Source organism: Acromyrmex echinatior, chromosome 15, assembly GCF_024713525.1.
Source record: "Acromyrmex echinatior isolate Ae372 chromosome 15, ASM2471352v2, whole genome shotgun sequence".
NCBI classification, from domain to species: domain Eukaryota; kingdom Metazoa; phylum Arthropoda; class Insecta; order Hymenoptera; family Formicidae; genus Acromyrmex; species Acromyrmex echinatior.
Window position 1 is genome coordinate 1,669,542 of NC_141866.1, and position 19,172 is coordinate 1,688,713.

Sequence of the window (19,172 nt, forward strand, 5' to 3'; positions counted from 1 at the left end):
AAGAATTGATAGTAAAGATGTATTAACAATTTTTGTTAAGTATGTACAAATAGATATTTTGTATATTATATATTGAATTTTGTCTTAAATAATTCGCCATTGTTGTTATGATGCATTGATTTTTTATTTTCCTTTTGCAATTAGCCGACGCTCTCGTTTCTGCGCAATTTTGCTTTTCCAAAAAAATGATTTTTTTGGGGAAGTATTACTTCAATGAGGGTGGTCCATGAATCCTGTGAGACACGCGCACTACATAAATAATATCAAAGTATTTTATGAGTCGCGTGAATCACTTGGTAAGCTAATTATAGGATTAATATTTATAGCTCGCACATGCTATGTATTTACCATCGCGTCTTTTATCTACGAATTACATTCTAGGTAAATTTTTTAATCATATTACCTTTCCGTATTTTTAAAGTGTTAATGTCTTTAAAAATTGCGCCTATATAAAATATATTTATTATCATATTTAAGTTAGATATTTAAATGTGTTAACTTACAGTTATCTATTTACAGTTTATAATATTTAGAAAGAGTCTCATTAAAAGAAAAATTTAGTACGATTTTATAAGTTATTAATGAAGATATTGATCACAAAGCAGAGTATGTTATTTTGTTTTCATTGGTGTTTTCTAGATTATGTCTAATATCATAAGATATTAAACAAATTACTCAACAATATTCTTTGATTAAATTAATCGAAATTTATTAGAATTTTTCGTTTATTTTGTCGACCAATGTTCACGTAAGACTCATAAGAAGTGCGTCAAGAGCCTATGCCATTGGATTTTACGAGGATTGTATTTTTAAAAGACGTTAGCGGAAGAAACTGAATATCAAGTGGTAAAACACTGGGGAGAATTGAGGAGAGAGTGAGTGGAAAGCTTTATTAGGTCTTGAGAATTCCATTATCTAGAAAAGCTTTCTAGAAATTACGATTGCCCGTTCCCCGTTACTTTTCTTTTTCCGGCGCAAACAACGTGAGTTGGTGGATGGTCGAGACGAGAGGACCGTCCATCCTCACTGACCTACGCTAACGTGAAATGACACGTTCCATCGTGGTCCCGCAATCGTTTAGATCATTAGAATGTGCTGGATAATTGAAGCGCGACCGGGCGGAAGTTAACCCAAGGACTCTCATTCTCGGAGTTCGTCTCGTTAGAGATTTACTAAGGAATTCGGGTCATTTAACCGGTCGTTAGAGATCATAATGTCTTATAAATCGTTGTAGACCGACACTAGGCTGTAACTTGCCTGTCTTGTTGCGCTCTCATTACTCCCACGATTTACTATAAATTAATTCTCGCGATCGACGTTATAATAGCAGCGAATAAACTTACAGTTGCATTTAACATGTATATACTGTTCACATGACATTCTTAAAGTCTATTTTCTTGTTAGATTGCTAAAGCATACTTGCCAAAGCATCACTTTTTCATCACTTTTGAAACAAAATTGTTTACAATTGTCTTAATCATATATTGTGTATATAAATATTTTATTTTATTTTTTACTTAAATGTATAATAGACAAGTTATTTTTAAATATTCTAAAATTTCAGGAAATCTTATCTTTTCTGAGATATAATCATGTTATATTTATATCTACTTAAAATTACTGTGTATTTTAATTAATTATTAATTGAATTTTATATTAATTAAATTAGTGGTCAAATTAATCGAAATAATTAAAAATATATCTATCCACAGTTTTTTTTACTATTTTATAAATGTAATTTTTTTGTTCCAGGTAAGATATCATACAAAAGAGACGTGCTCCTGTTACGTGCAATATGATTGTCCGGACATCCCGATGTTGTTAAACTGAATTCCTATATTCTCGTTTTCATCGCTGATAGAAACGGGCTGCACGAGCTAAGGTAGGCGAAGCAAATTTCCCGTCCAATTTCGCATTCGCACAGCTGCCGGTGAAGTCTTAAATCAATTGCGGGCCAGGAAGGGGTTGCGGGAGGGTGGCTGGCAGTGGGTCCACGTTGAAACGGTGGGTTTGGCACGACATAGGAGAGAATAAGGAGGGGATAAGAGGAAAGAAGGGTTGGGGTTTAAGGTTGCACTCAACTCCATAATTAGTTGGGAACCCGAAACTCGACATAGCTCTCGGATTTAATATCTTAACGCCCTCCTTAACACGCCTTGAAATTTTGCCTTGTGTATCGGCAAGATACGATAGCGAGAGTACTCGAGAAACGCGCGCAAACTTCATCCTCCCTTCCGTGTACCCTTTTACTCCTTCGGGATATCGGAATGCTACCGCTGCATCCGTCGCTTTCGATTTGAGGGAACCGCTCCGATGGCGGTCCGAGGAGAGACACAGTTAGGAAACCAAAGTCTCGCCGAAGTTTCTTGCCTTTCGGTGGGCTTTGTCGCGGTACGCTTCCGCGTTGCGGAAAAGCGCCGTGTTTTTACCGTCGTTGCGATATTACGCGGGGTCGCATAACGGCAGTAAATTGTCGACGAGTTTCGTGAGAGAGCGACCGAGTTAGACTGAAAACATCCCGCAGTGAAGAACGCGAGTGTGCAACGAGAAATTTTATTCCGACGAACGGTGGAGCGCAGGAAAACCGTGACGGTTGTCGTAAGTTGCCTGACTGTAGAAAAATATGGATGTACGTTTCCTTACTGTATTTTCCCTTCGTTCAAAACGCAACTGTGACTTTATTTTACTCTTTTAGTAGGATAAATAGATATTTTGGATGAAAAGTAGACATTTCACGTGAGTTATTTTTTTTTAATATAAAATAAAAAAAAATAAAATTTAAAAAAAATATCGTATCTCTGTTATTTTTCAAAGTTGATTGGGGATATTGTTGCGGGAGTGAAAAGATTATTATAAAGGAACTATGTATCGCTTTTTGCCAACGACACGTGCATTGTTCTATTAAAAATTGATTTGGGTATCGCATGTTTTATTGGAGATACCTGCGCGTGATACAAATTACGCAGGACGCGGAATAATTACGGACGATCGAACGTCGAATCATATTAAAACGACCTCCGACCGGCGATCGTTGTAATTCCAATTACAACATGCAGCTTTGTTTACCGCGTGCTAGCCTCGAGCATAAGCTTCAACGTTTACAACGTTTTCAACAACGCAGTCAGCAGTCGCTGTTGAAATATCCCAGCGCAGTAATACCACAGCTTTCAGCAAAACACATCGTTATAATTAACACGCTAGTATACCTGCTAGCTCTCAAGAGTTTCAATGGAAAATTATAATATATTCTTCTTATATACAGTAATCGAGAAATTTTTGATAAATAATTTTATTTACATTCTGTCTGATTTTGAAGAGCATTTCGTAACATTTATTTTTCTCGTTTTTGTAGTCGATTTTTTGTGTCTGTGTGAATAAGCATCTATATTTATAAATATGAATACACATAATAGTTACTGTTTAAATTCATTTTTTAAACTCGTGAATTTTTTGCTTGTTAGTAGAATGTTTTAGATTTTTAACAAAGTATTTTAGACTTATATGATTATGATTTGAATCTGATTGAGTTCAAAATTGCATTTAGATATACGTTAAGTACAAAATAAATATTAGGGCAAGTACAAACTTAATATAGAACTTGGAAAATGAAAGACAAAATAATCTTGCATGACGCTTATATTTATAGGTTAATATGATCTCAGAATAAATCACATTAACTAGATAAACTAGAGTATCCTACGAGAAAAGATCAATATTCTGGGAAGTGATGGTATCTGTCATTTTAGGTAAACATGTTTATATTAATATTGTTCTATATTCCGAGTTGAAAAATATATTAATGCTAACGATGGAATTTTTGAAAATTTATTTAAAAAAATGTATCACTCTCTTGTACAATAAAGTATGAAAAAAAGACGTATCTCTTTCGTAACAGTAATTTTACAATTGTACATTTAATCTCGAACACGTTCATATGAACATCTTGGATTAAAATTACCGATACCATGACTCAAAATATGGACCTTTCGTAAGGTACTTCGAAAATGTATTTTAGATACAGGTTTAGATGAAGTGTATCTCTGTACGTATATTTAGATACACTGCCCACACTGCTTTTAGGACACTCTGTAGGTAAACTAAGCCATGTTAAGATACACTTATTCGAGGTTAAAAAATATATATAACTCAGTTAAAAGGAAGAAATCGTCTCTATCATGTATGAAAATAATTCCCTTAGCTGACAACATGCCATTTTGGAAATGTCATGCCTCGCGTTAACGCTATTATTTTCTCGACAGATACGTTTCTGTTATTGTTAGCCATCAAGGATCGGGGGGCGATCCATTTTTTAAATTTAGAGCTGCAGCATATAGAATCATATGTCCATTGAGGTCGATTTGATGATCGGCGAAAGGTTAATCCGTCGTTTTCACACTGTGACCCGGTTTTCTTTTCGCTTTCTCGCTTTCTTCTCGTTTACCTGTGACAAATGTACTTTTTAGGACACCTGTGTCTAGATGTAAAAGTCTCTACAGTGAATATTTTACGCGGGACGCGGGGTTTCTCTTAAATGGGAGGTCAAAGGTTACCGCTGTGGCAAAGGTAGACGTCGGAACGTAAATAAGAGAACAGCGAAATACGGATGAATAAATGAAAGAGAAAAACGGTCAGAGGTACCAGGACTGGATTTCGGTTTAAGGATTTGTATCGAGCGGAATTCAACCAGGAGCGCGAACACGATTTACTTAGCTAACGTAATTTAAAGTCTATTATTTCGCGTTGATGATGGTCGTTTTAGTGTTTCATGGCAGGATTACGTACATATACAGATAGAAATGTTTGTTTGACGACAGACTAGAGAACAAAGTGGATAGAACATCTGCAAAAGCAGATGGTGGACGCGTTGTTTCCGTGGTCGGGGTAGATAGACAAGCACTACGAGCAGATGGCATGTATCTATTTTTGTTATCTCCATGTAGTTCCAACCTGGCCTAAAATCTCCTAAATCTACGTTAGCAATTTTATCTCATTTTCTTTGATCGATCCAAATTATTCTTACTGCGGAAATAATTCATGACCCGGACATCGTTCGTGCTAAAATCTGTTTACGGTAAATATTATCATATCGCATATAAACGATAATTTAATTTATATTGTATTTATTAGATGTTCCGTAGATGATGTCTTATGATCGATTTATCATTTCATTTCAGTTTAAATAAAAATATGCACCATGGATTATTCGATTTACTCTCGTATTACAACGCTTGACGTAAAACCAATGGAATTACGGCTGAACCGGCTACGTTAAACCCGGCATGTGCGTTATCTGAATTTTTTTCAATTACATGCTACTTTAATTAGCACGGAAAATGCGACGAGTCAGTTCGCCTGGCTATAGTATACGAAATTTGGCCCAGATAAATCGTTATTCCCCGAAGCGCGTTTCACGCGCATCGAACATTTTCGCGGGAGCGTTTGTATGCGAAATTTCCGACTTTTTCCCTTCCGTTCGCTTGCGCTCGTCCGATAGCTGGGTATACGGTTGCAGTTTGTGGCTGTCACGCAATACGTACACATAACAACGCTATTCCAGGGAACTTCGTAAACACAGTTATTTGCCGTTACCAAAAAGCCAGCTTGCTGTTAGCGTCTTTTATTTCCACGCGCAGACCCGTCACGTACGTTACGCTCTAGCCAACATCAGCAAGCAGTCCAGTGCTGCAAGTTTCCAGCATGTTCCTCGATCCGACATGATTTCAGCGCCATAATCTCGTTACCTGACGCTATCGGCTGGCTAAATTATCCATTTCGAACGAGATAGTAAAGCCGTGGCGGGTTACCTGGCCGCGATAAATTTCGTTTATCGAAGCGGCGCCGCTCGAATTATTCTATTTCGATCTCGCGCGATATTCCCGTGCTTACGACGTCCGTTCTTACGACGGGAATAAGTCGGCCCGATTTGCGATCGCGCTCTCGATCGTATCCCGTCGATCGATACCTGTTCCGCACGAGAAGGAGCGGTCTCGTTCGACACGTTTGAGATGCAAACGAGTCGCCATGGTGCCATTCCCGATTACATTGCGCTTACTGAGAGTTCAGGACTTTGCGTGAGACTGACGCGAAGGAACGAGGCGAGTTTGTAATACAGAGAAATCGTAAAGTCCTGCGGTGGTGGTATCACGATGTTCTGCTTTGCAACGTGTGGCGTTGCAACGTACGATATCCGATGTTCCGCTTCTTACACGCTACGAATTTAATTTGATGCATACGATCCGGAGAACGTAAAACGACATGAAGTACGTTCAACCGCGAAACCCTATTGTGTACTTACATAATCACACAAGCATGTTATTGGTCAAGGTATAGGAACGTTTCGTGTAGAAAATCGATTTTCGCAATTGAATGAAAAACGAGAACGAAAGTATCACATTTAAATTTTCAGTCGCAATCGTATAGTTACAATTTTTAAACTACTCTTTCAATAATTTTTCTACAGAATTCTTTGATATTACTAATTGTTTAAAAATATGTATATAAAAATACGTTGTCATCTAAGGCAGAAAGAAATATTGTTTGGATTATTTCATGTACATTTCTTTCTCGATAAATTTATTTTTCATTCTATTATGTCTTTATGACAAAACGTTTATGAAACCCGTTTGAAGCATCATGCTCTTTGCATGTTTCCTGTCATAAATAAAGTCAATTACGCAGTTACGTAATTTTGCACATGCGACAGTTCTAGTGTTCTTCATTTCATATTTCAATTAATTTATTAAATAGCGTGAAAAAATTGACAAAGAATTTTTGTTATATCGTCTAACCTGTGTGTCTACTATTTATTTAATTCATTCATATAAATTTTAATTGTGTACAAAGATATTCGAATTCGAAATGTTGATAAGATTTTAGTCTTTCGGATTATCATTTAATTAAGGTATATTTATTCTATCGATCAGTATAACATATATCGAACACATTTCTGCGCTTGTACGCTTGCAGATTTCTAGAGATCCGTTAAGACGTGGATTAATCGATGACACGGTTATGCATCAGCGTGTGACCCGCGTGCCTTCCTACGACAATGTGGCCAATTGTACTCAATGACGTGCATGCTTGCGGTCGTTATGTTCCTCTTGCAAAAATAGCTCGGCAATAAGGAGCTAAGGCGAAGAGAAAGCGTTCATTGATCGGCTCTCCAGTCTGGGTTCGGTGTTGCTATTTCCGTCGCCAATTCCGCTAAAGGCTGAATTGATTGGAGACGGCCGTGCATATGCAAGAAAAATGGAACGGCCGTGGAGCCGTTGATTTTTTGCCCGAGGATCCTTCAGACCCCGATACTCCACTCAAATGACTCGCCATTCTTCAATGATACTAATGAGGCTGCCATCTGTCATTACTCACGCCTGCTACGCATGCAAATGGAATGTTAATAGCGGTTATTTAATGCCGCAAGACGGTGATCGCTAATAGTCGTGTTTCGATAACGATTCGGTTACAATCGAGTCGACACGGTTGATCGATGCGACACAGGTGTCGCATTGAAAACACTATCGTAGCTGCGACGATTGTGAGCTATCTTTCATATGTCGTTTGTTTCGACGTTACGTCGCTTGCGAAACACGCAGCGTCGTATCACTCTGAATGCGATATTGATATGACTGTAGTGATGATAGGTATCAAATATCTCTGATTTATATATTCTGATATTCCTTCATTTTGCCTTTTTCTTTTTTTTAATTGTCTGGCATGTGTATAATTGCAATTTGCATAAATAGAGTAAAATACAAGAAGACAGAAATGATATCAATTGTGCTCCGATGGTTCACTGAGAGTATCAAGAAAAAATACAGGGTATATTTTCAGTGATAAAAGAAGCATATTTATATATGTATGTATAATATTTGAATGGTGAACATATAAAAAGAAATCGTACAATCAGCTTTTTTAATGATTTTTTTTTTGTAATGGTTACTCATTAATTTGCTAATGCATTACGCGTTTTCGCAGCAGCACTTTGTACACGTCATACAAAAATTGAATCATTAAGAAATCATCAGTAGCCATCATCGCTATTATTACCACGATTATCATAGTAATAGCGAAAGTGGATTTATAGATGCTTGAAATATTTTGATTAGCATAAATCTACTTGCGCATGTAGATATATTCACCGCCTATCAACTTATTAATCACTATTCCACTGCAAATACAATTCGTAATTAATTCAGAGCACATATTAACTCATACTTTTGCTTTTGAAAAAACGTCTGATTTATTTTACTAACTACAAAAATAAATGAAATAAATTACATTATTGCAAAATTCTTGCAATAACTAATTATATTCACTTCTCTTATTTAACATTTGACATTATTGAAGGATTGTCTGTACATAATAGCTAAAATTCTATAAAATTAGAGATCCTAAACACTTGCCTTCTCTCTCTCTCTCTCCCTTTTAGCCGATAATTAATCTCGCTCGCGTACCACTGATCGCGGTCAGCCCATTAACTCCCTCGAGGTAGCAACGCGATCGGCAAGCTTAGGTCGACGCTCTCCGGTGCGACGGGCGCGAGAGCATCGATATATCGGTCGATCCACGAGGAGGACGGGCCGCCGAGACGCGTATCCTTCTCTCGTAGTATCGACTTTCTGTCCTCCGTGCCTGGGCTTGTCATGCTCTCGCGCGTAATCGTATATAACGCGACTCCGACGCCTCCGCGCGTGCATACTCCCTGCAGATGCAACGCCGAAGTAATATCGGAGCTCCGGTGGAGCGGTAGATAGCGGGTGGGTGGTGCAAAGTACGGCGTGGTAGGCGGAAATAAGGGACGGGAAATGCAGCCGTGCTATCGGGTGACGAAGGCCGTGCATTCAGAGAATAGAGAACTCTCGATCGAGACTTGCATACGTGTCATCGTCTAAGATGTCTTCGTAGTAAGTACGAAGAAAAGAATTAAAGCAAACATGTGGACGGAGATAAATAATAAAGGATAAAAATGAAATGTAGTAAATATTTGAAGTAAAATACATGCTTATGCTATACTGGTAAATCAAACTGATGATCAAATTGTACCCAATTTGAATTATTTTTAATCATTTTTATAAATCGTCACCGTTCCTAATAATATTAATATGTTGTTGATTTAACTAAACTAAATGGAATTGTTTTAATTGTAAATCAACTAAATAATTTAATTCAAAGAAATGTATTAAATTTGATTGAAATTTAATTTATTTAAGTGCTATATAGTTATTTGGTTATTTTGGAAACTAACCACAGAAATGGATTGATTTACATTTCGACATACATACAAGTTAAAAATAACAAAAGGTTATTTAACTCGTAAGATTTTGTTACCATTGCTTGTTTGATATTTAACAGTATATTATAATCGGAGTAGAGAAAGTTAAGTCTTTGTACTCGCTGAGGCTAATCGAATTGATATTTGAAAATCGATGCGATAACAATGTGATAGTACGAACGATCGTACATGTTTATAGCCATTAAATCATGCTCGACCGACTTGAGTAATGCAACACAAAGGATCGTACTAGACAGCCGTGCGACGAGTGTGTAAACGACGATAACCCGAACGATAAGACGGTCAGTAATTTTTAATCTGTCATTGAGAAAATATGTATGTAATTAGAAACGGTACATAGGCGAAGAATAGAATATTGATATGATGGTCGCGTGATATTTAGGTCGCGTTCTGTGCTGAAAGTGCGCACATTTGTCGGACAACTAGAAACGATCGTATTTGCATAAATGAGTATCGATTATGCCGACCGACTGACGGGACGATCCCTCAATCACTATGCGCCACACTGAACACTCTCTCTCTCTCCTTTTCCATTTTTTATTCCTTTTTTTATCAATCTCCCCTGTCTCTTTGACGATTCCCGTGCCGTACAAAGGAACGCAGTTCCGGCGGCACTGAATTGTTTCAGCCTCTTTCGAAGCGACACTCTGTCCTGTTTATCGTGCATATTCATACGCGGTGCATCGTTGCATTCGCCGCTATTCGGTCGCTATTCCTCCCTCCTACCATTCGTTTCCCCTATCCCTGAACCCCCTCGCTCCTCTACTTCCGTCATAGTCACCGAAGCGCATTGAACTCTCTCTCTACAATGCCGGCTATCGCGCGCGTTGTCGACGCACCAACCCTCGACTGTCGTTACGGCACAACGCGGCCTTTGCGAATGCAACGCATGCCATGGTGCCGCGTGTATACGTACCTGCGTGCATGCACGCTGCGTGTGCTTTTCGCATGAGAACGCAATCGACGGCCGCTTATTCGTTGACGCATCCGACGCATCCGACGCAGTCCGCGCTGCTTCGATCTGCTGCAGTGCCTTGATTCAAATTTCCATATGTATCGAGCGGATCGGAATGTTGATGTATTATCCTTGTAGATGTTGTTAGTAATTAAAGAGGATGAATCTTTTTTGCCGGAGGCAAACTGTAACAGAAAATATTCGTATAACTTGTTATTATTTTTATCTCGCATTTAGCATCAATCCTGGCGTAATCCTGAGATTTAGTGGTGTCGCATGAAATTTGCAACATTGAATAGGATTTAAAAAAAAAATAATCGAAATTACTTTTACCATTAAATGCAAAGGGCGAATACATATACGTGAATCTTGGGATCTAAATTAACCTTCCGTCGACAATCAAATTTGAACTTTTTCATCAGCAGGAGTCTTTGAGAAACAGAGGAAAATTTTTTATTATTCCGGATTATATAAAAATCTAAAAAAATTGTGCAATTGTTAACAATGAGTTTTTACCATAGAAGTTAAACTGTATTTTACTTATTTCTTATAGATTTAAATTTATCTACTAGAGTTTGCAATATATATATATATATAAAATTTTCCTTTATTAAAAATCCAATATTGCGAAGGATTAATAAATTATCAAGTACAATAATATAAAGATTTATTCATGATACATCACTGTGAATCGGTTATTTAATCTTATTGCTTATTTATAGCCTGAAAAATAACTGATGTGTGTAATATTAATGAGTTTTTTCAACATTCCAACTCTTTTGTTATTCGTGTTCGAAATAATTCCGTATCCGAGAAACTGCATCGCTCGACGGTTTCGCGCGGTTTACCGGTTCGCCGAGCGTGATCGACGAGCGGCCACGGATAACGGATAAGGCCCTCGGTGTTTGCGAAATCCAGTAGATCGTCCGTGGGATAATCCGGTTCTCTTCTCTCTATCTTTCTCTCCCTTGCTCTCTCTTTCTATCCTGGCTTTTCGTTGAATTTGACCGCTGCCGGATGCGGGGATTGTCACGCGCGGGATCATTGTTGCGGCATGACGGATTGTCAGCCACCGTTTTGTTTTCGGGCGTGTGTATATTCGTCGAATCGCTAGCTGTTCCCTTTTTATATTCCGACCGAACCATTTTGTATTTCGGAAGTCGGCTTGGCGATGTGCACGATTGATCGAGTCATTCGCGTGAAACTGCAACGAGATATAGCGAGATTCAATATGGCTCTCATCAATTTGAAATATTAAATTCACTGACCTCGATTCACGTATTATTTAAGCACTATCTTAAAATATAAAATATATATCCAAATGGAAGACATTGGAATGTATTGTAATTGTAAATAATTATTGATACTGAGAAAAGTACAAGTGTTAAAAAGAGAAATTGGTTATCCCATCTAAAATATTTGAGATGCAAAGTATATCAGTTTTGAATTGAATTTTTATCATCAGCTATTTTGAATTTGATATAATTTGCATAAATCTAAAACACGTATAGAAATAATTTTTAACATTTATCTTCGGTAACAAAAACGCGATATGTTGTAGGATATATTTTTTCATATTTTCAACAAAAAAATTAGATTGATTGAAATAGTATAGAATAGAAATATATATTTCTAATGGATTAGTCGTTAAGTCTTCGAATTAATATCACATTCTAGATCACGATGTCTAAACGATATCGTATCTAATCGAATTACTAAGTTCAATAAGCATTGTCGTTAGTCTATATCGATTAATAACACAACAAAGGAGTTCTGACTGTAATGAAAAACTCTCTCTGAGATATCTCTGAAAAGACAGATTGGATCGCCATAAAGTGTCTCTTCGAAGGAGAATCATCGTGCTCGAGGGCCATGCGTGACACTCGGTGTACAATAACATATCGCGTGTACGCGGTGCGACATGATCACTGCCGTAGTCTGCTCTCGTTGCAGCGTAACCGAACGACGATTACCTCGATAAATTTCATGAATGGGCTTCTCTCTCGCGCGGCAGTCGTTGACTCCACTTGTGTATGTCGGCGGAGCGCGGTGAAAGGAGCGAGAGGAGGAAAAGGGGGGGGAAAAAAAAGAGCAGAAAGACGAACGCGAGGAGGTCTATAGAACGCGGTGCCACCCTTCGTTTTGCGCCGTTGTTGTGCACACGACTCCGCTCGCTCGTTGCAGCCTTCGTCGAGGCATAATGCACTTAGCAGCCCGACGCGTACCGTTTCGCGTTACGCTATTGTCGAGCTCCCTTGTCCTCCCCCCCCCCCCTCCTTCCACCAGCACACTTCTCATTGTGGCGAAGAAAGTCTCGTCTCGGCGAAATGTGCCGCGCAACCTGCACGAGTCGCTCACGGCTAGCACACGTCACACGCGCGTACAAACGTACCGCCCGCTTTTAGATCGCCGCGCCGGTCCACGCTGTTTCCACGAGATAAATTTCGACTGTCGCATGTGGCGTGATGTGTGGAAAATTAACGATAGGCGAAAGGAGATCGCGATCGATTCCGCGGGCTTGTCAGCAAAACGTAAACAACGCGTAAGCAGCACGTTGAATTGATATTATCTTATGTATCGATAGTATGTTAAATTACTTCCTGTTACTTGGAATTTAAGTGAGATTACGGCATTTTGATAAGACTCTGAGCGAGTATATTCCTTTTTGAAGAATTTCCTTGCGTCATGTATTACGATTATAACGGGAATATCGAATTCATATATTTTTTTTATTATGTATATATATATGTTCATCAAACATGTTTGTAAGTTTTTAGAGATGAAATATTTTATTTTCATATACTCAGCATGCATGCACGTGTAGTAATCGTAGGACATATGTGTCAATTCGTTTTTTGCCATTTGTTCGCCACTTGTTTGTTCGAAATAGCGTCTTATCGAGTTGTATCGCGCAATGTTAATTAACTTCTAGCAGTATATTGTAATTATATTTTGTAATTATATATGTAGATTATTGCGTATGTACAGACGTGACTAATGAAATATTTGCATTGCCTTTATAGTGTACTGTGACGTAATCTCATCATATCTGGGACAATACACAAAGTAAAACGGCAGTCAACGCGTGTAAAATCGATATGACAGTTTCTTTAAACAAATACACGCTGATGTAAAATTCTTCATAATGTTCATTCATCATGTAAAATGCTTATTGAATCATATTATTTATCATTAATATTTACTTTGACTAAAATCTAACACTCTAATGAATTGTAGAATTCTAATTGTACATGTAAATTTATGTAAAGAATATAAATCTTGCGAGATAACACTACGAATTTATCAAAATTCACACGACGCGCAAATATGTAAATATTACGTAAATCGTTAAAGATAAAGCATACAACTGCTCTAACAAAAATTACCATTATATGTATCGAATTGTAAGGGTATTCCCTAAAATTAATAGAAGTTTACTGCAAATTGATGTTTTCTCTACATAACTTTAATTACTGTAGTTATAATAATCGACAAGATCAAACTTTAAGAGACGTAACACTCAAAATTAGCTGTGCATTTAATTGGTCGTTCTGAGAGAACTTTTGACATTAACAACTGGCTTTGTCTTGCTGGAAGAATGGATCTTCGTTTACACACAGAAGTGAGCATTAAATAAACTTTACGTGCCTTACAATCATTCTACTCTACTAGCTTGTTTATACTCTCACGTCGTAAAAGATAAAGCGCAAATGTTTCAATTTATCATTATGCGACATTAAGGGGAAATTTCGCAATTTGTTGCGCGTAGAGCAATTGCTAAAAAAAACACATGCGTTGCAAATTGTTTTATATAATATTTATTAAAGCTGTCGCGATGTACCGTGAAAAAATAATCTAAATTTATTTAACAAAAGAACTATCCATATTCTGCGCTCTCTAAATTATTTTTCGAAAAAATCGTTTATCTTTCTCAAATCCAATGAATGTTTATATTTCCAAGTTGATTTTATTTTACAGATAGGAAGGTCGTTATCTAGTCGTTATCCCTAAATCCCCGGCGAATGCTCACACGTTGTATTTTGTTGAAATAATCTTTCACATAGTCCATTGCATCATCCAAATGGTAGGGTTACTATACACGTTCTACTTTCCTATTACAATAGTATACGATGTATCTGTTTTACATTTGTGTTTAAACGTACTGCTTTAGATAAAGTTAAATCAAGAATTTAATCACACGTTGTTGAAACAGAACGATAGAAAAAATTGTAGGTACTAAAAATATAGATTCTTTTTATTTGATCAGTCCTCTACAGCTCTCTGCTGTTTTAATCTAACAATAAAATATCGCGTGTTACTAACTGACGTGTGAGCGTGTAAACATGCACATTTACATCATCTGACATACTCTATAATTGAGTACCATTGTCTTTAGCAAATGGAAGATAATAAACAATGAATCTTTATCACCTATTTGTATCGTTAATATAAACAATGATAATTACAACTGTGATTTCACGTCGCATTCTTAGAAGTTTACGTATGATATCCTAAAGCTATTAGTATTATTTTACAGATCTTTTTATAAAAACAGTTGGAGATTATTTTCTTCTGATAATTTTTAAATATTTATCTTTAAATTAATATCTATGTTTTTAATTAAAAAAAATCAACTTTAAAAAATATAGATATGTAATAACTTTCTTATCTATCGGTTATCAATATAAAATTTATTTTTATAGAGAAATTTATACCGTAGATTGTAATTGGTAATATATTTAAAGTTACAAAAAAAAAATAAAATAAAATTTGTAGCGAAACATCTGTTATTTTAAAATAACACGATAGTAAACATTTTAAACAAGTAATTGTTTTTATGTTGATATTTTTCGTGATTTTTTTACATTGATGAAATACTCCTGTAAAAATGTGTGGATGTTGTTTTATCTCTCTCCACTCATCGAGCGCGTACATACGCGCACGGGATAAGGGACTTGCGGCGCTCGCTGTATGTAGCCGGCATTGGTAATTTATGCGCTTGCAACCCAGAGGAGAAGAGGGGAAGTTGCGTTATAAGATTAATGAACAAATAGCCCTCCCTACGGAGAGAGGTTCGGATGAGACGGGGCCAAATATGGCGTTCTCTCGCCCTCGGGCCGCATGAATGATGCAACGCGCGGGCATGGATTTACAATCGAGTCATTATGCGGCGTGCACAACGGGATCGTCGATCCTCGTCATATGGTTTTTTCGGCGTTCGTAACTTTCTCTCGAACACATCCGCTCGCATGCTGCATGCAGATGCCGCAGGAAAAAGCCGCCGTCTATCGAGTGATTAATGCAAAAATTCGATTGATTTAGTTTTTATTCTCTTTTACACTAAATATGACAGTTTTTTTATTTTTATACTTTTATTCGTATAAAAAAATCGACACCAAACAATGTCTTTTTATATTACATTTATTATCTCTCACGATATTAGATATACAACGTTGCCTTGACATAATTAATGATTGTATTATCATGAGTTCTTTAAATTCTTCGGAGTGGAATCTTGCTCTAAAGAGTGAAAATTGAGCCAGTTTTGGAAAAAAAATATCTCAGTTTTCAATCTTCAAGAATGAGATTTCACTCTAAAAGTTTTAGAGAATATGAGTCTGAGAGACATTATTATTCAAAATTATAATATCGTGATTAATATTATTAATTATGTCAATCTAACAATGTCGTGTACATAATAAATGTAATATACATTTCATTGATGTTGATTTTATGTGACAAAGTATAAAAATCAATTATATTTAGTATTAATATATACACATATATATTTATGTCTTCTAAAAAAATTAAAACCAGTTTGGAGACGTGACACGGTTTGAGTGAATTATCTCGAAAGTCATTCAATGATCGTTACGTTATAACGACTGAAAAACTTAGAATTTATCTTGAGATAAGTCTGAGTTATTATTTTTAATTGTTCTTCATGTTTTAACAATCGATTATTAACTATTAATACACACCTTTGGATTATTCATGCGTATGTCTTTTCTTTGAAATATTAAGGGCACTTGATCAAATACTGGTCTCTTTTCTATTCCTAAAACATTTTGGCATCTAGAGAACAAGTTTTGTGCATTGTCTCAATTCGCGCGTATTCTTTAACTGGCATAACTCCGAAATTCATCTTTTGGGTCACCAATGATCCAACGCATGTAAAATTTTTATTTTTTTCTTTATTTTCAATTAATTCTCGGTTGTATTGCGGGAATATTTCACGAATTATTAAAAAAAGAATTTAATCCTAGAACAACATATTAGCCTTTATTAAACACATTTTTGTCAAACTTGCTAAACGTCAGTAATATTATACATTAGATTGTCTGTAATGTTATAAAAAACATTTTCCTAATTAATTATAAGTTTTTTTAACACAATAGCAATAGTAAAATACATTATTTAAAATGTAAATACAATATATCTTCAATTTATAGCTATTCATGTATATTAAAAAAATCATTTTCAAGTAACTCAATAACTATAAAACTTTTTGGACAGCCAACACTTGAACTATTTTTTTTTATAGTTACGAATATCAATTTTAAGCTATTGACCTATATTTTGCCTTTAAACATTTTTCACAAGAGTTTTACATTTTTATATGAAACAGTGTATTTTCCTCATTTTGTTAACTATATTTAGTTTTAACAATTTATCTACAATTTGTTATGCATATATAACTGTACAAATACTTTCTAAAGATGTCAAAATATATGTAAAAATTGTTTAATAATTCATACATACTTGTAAAAGTGATGAAAATTAATCCAGGACGCGAATGACCGAACATGTGTAATAAGGGTGTTAAAAACTAAAGTGTGTACTAAGGTTTAAGGGTAGATATACTTATATGTACATATTAATAATTATTTTATTTTGTATCAATTGAATATTTAATTAGAAAAAATTACGTATAATTCAATTCTGACATTAAAAATGGTTGAACTATTTTTTAAGAATGATTATCTCTATATGGAAAACTCTTGACTTCATATAAGAATAGATTTTTGAACATTCCAATTAGGACTTAGAAGACTGTTCTGTATTATTTATTTTTATATTCTGAATAATAATAAGTAATTTTCTTGTATTACATATTGATTAACGAAGCAATGATACGCGTTGTTTGAAATTAATCTTTTTCCAGCTCGATATGTGTGGATATTAAATTTAACGTTTATTTATAGAATTATATAATTATTCTCAATTTAATTGGAGAGAAGTATTTATGTAAATTAATTTATTATTACTCTTTTTAATTCTTTTGTCTTAAGAGACAAAGCATCTCGTGATTTTATGCACTCACAAAAATGTTCTGATTAAACTAACAGAAGGATCTAACAAGAATAACATTTTGTTGGGGAAAACAAATTGAAATTAATTCTAGTTATGATAACTAGAAATTTTTATTTAATTTAATTGAATTAAACCAGAAATTCCGTTTGGTTTCACCAAAAATGTCATGTTTTTTTGCAAGAACATTTGAACTTCCGAAAAGTCGTTAATTCCGAACATTTTTTTCAATATGGGCAATAAATTAAAAAATGAGAAATTAAAGTACGTAATAATCAAGTTGCGTAAATTAAACTGTTAAAAAATTAAACTTTAAATAATTGTTATTGTAATTTTTAAATAACCTTAATTTAATTGAGTTGAAGTGCTATTTTAGATAACGTCAAAAAACTCACAGCATATAAGCACGAAGAATGATATAATTTTTTCCTCGAAATTAAAGTTGCGTAGACATTTCGCATGTACATTTCGCATATATTTCATAGTACGTTATGTATTCCGGGAATAGTAATAAAACTGGCGCGTAGCCTTGGCAGTTGTTTTCGTTTCCTAACGGCTCAATGTTTTTAGGCAAGGTCAGTGTACTACCATTCGTACTGCGGCATTCGATTCGGTAAGTCGCGTCGCGAAATGTTCCGTGCGTCGTCACATTATTACGTATCAAAACGCGATCGCGAATCGATAATGAGATTCATTTACTAGTTTATTTCTTTAACGATACTTCTTTAGATTCGTACAGTCTCTCGCCGAGCTCTTGCGTGAACTCTTGCTGTGATTTATCCATTTCGTCTTCGAGTTGAAAGCATTCGGAGTAATCGTGCTGCGAATTGAGAGGTTAAGTTTAAGCAATGAAAGGCCGTGGCATATTGTCGAGTCATTTATTATCGCCAGTGCATGTATTTCACGGGATTTATCCGATCGAATGCATGCGATGTAAAATCTGTTATGTTTTCGGACGATCCGTCGCATTTTTAACAGTCATATTCGCGATCGCGTCGTATTGAAGCAATGGAGTGAAGTTGCCGATTCTATCCTCGAGCTTTTCAATCATTCGCGGAACGTCGGAGATAAAGAATCGATTGCGAATCGAGTGGCATCGTGATGCGTAATTGTTTTTTTTTCCTCCATACTGTTTTCAACCTGCGTAGCACAAATTCCACAAATTCGTACGTCGATACGCGGTGATTAACGATAGAAGTGCCGTTTAAAATATCGTGCGATCATTGGAATCTGATAATTACGTATCGCGCGCGCAGTTATAATTTTGTTTTCGCGAGTGAGTGTTGTGAGTGAGTTCAACGAAAGAATCTGAGAGGAGGAAGAGGCCTAGGAGAGGCATCGGGCAATGGCGGAGCAACCATGAGGTGAGTAACGTATTATTTTATCCACCTGCAACATTAATCATTTCTACTTTCTAAAATCCTTGGAGTATGATCTAACAATCTAACTCTAAAGAGTGAAATCTCTTAAAAATTGCCAATTAAATCATTTCTTTTTTTAACCTTGGCTTAATTGTGTCATTCTTTGTCTAGAATTTTCTAGAATCCACTCCAAAGGTTTTAGAAAGTAACAATTGTGCGTCAATTATTTTTCGAAATTGTAAAGCTCGGCCTT

The 19,172-nt window shown here is 35.8% G+C and overlaps 1 protein-coding gene across 5 annotated transcripts in view; it reads left to right on the forward strand.

Annotated features, from left to right (window-relative positions):
- LOC105151150 (Krueppel-like factor 6) overlaps positions 1 to 19,172 on the forward strand; it is a 337,682-nt gene that overhangs the window by 125,018 nt on the left and 193,492 nt on the right. For 3 of the 5 annotated variants that reach the window (XM_087413856.1, XM_087413854.1, XM_087413857.1), the window contains exon 2: positions 1,753 to 18,922. The exons of the other annotated variants lie outside the window; for them this stretch is intronic. The gene's annotated coding sequence lies outside the window, so the exon portion shown is untranslated. The remainder of the gene's footprint in view (positions 1 to 1,752; positions 18,923 to 19,172) is intronic. 5 annotated transcript variants of the gene reach the window in all.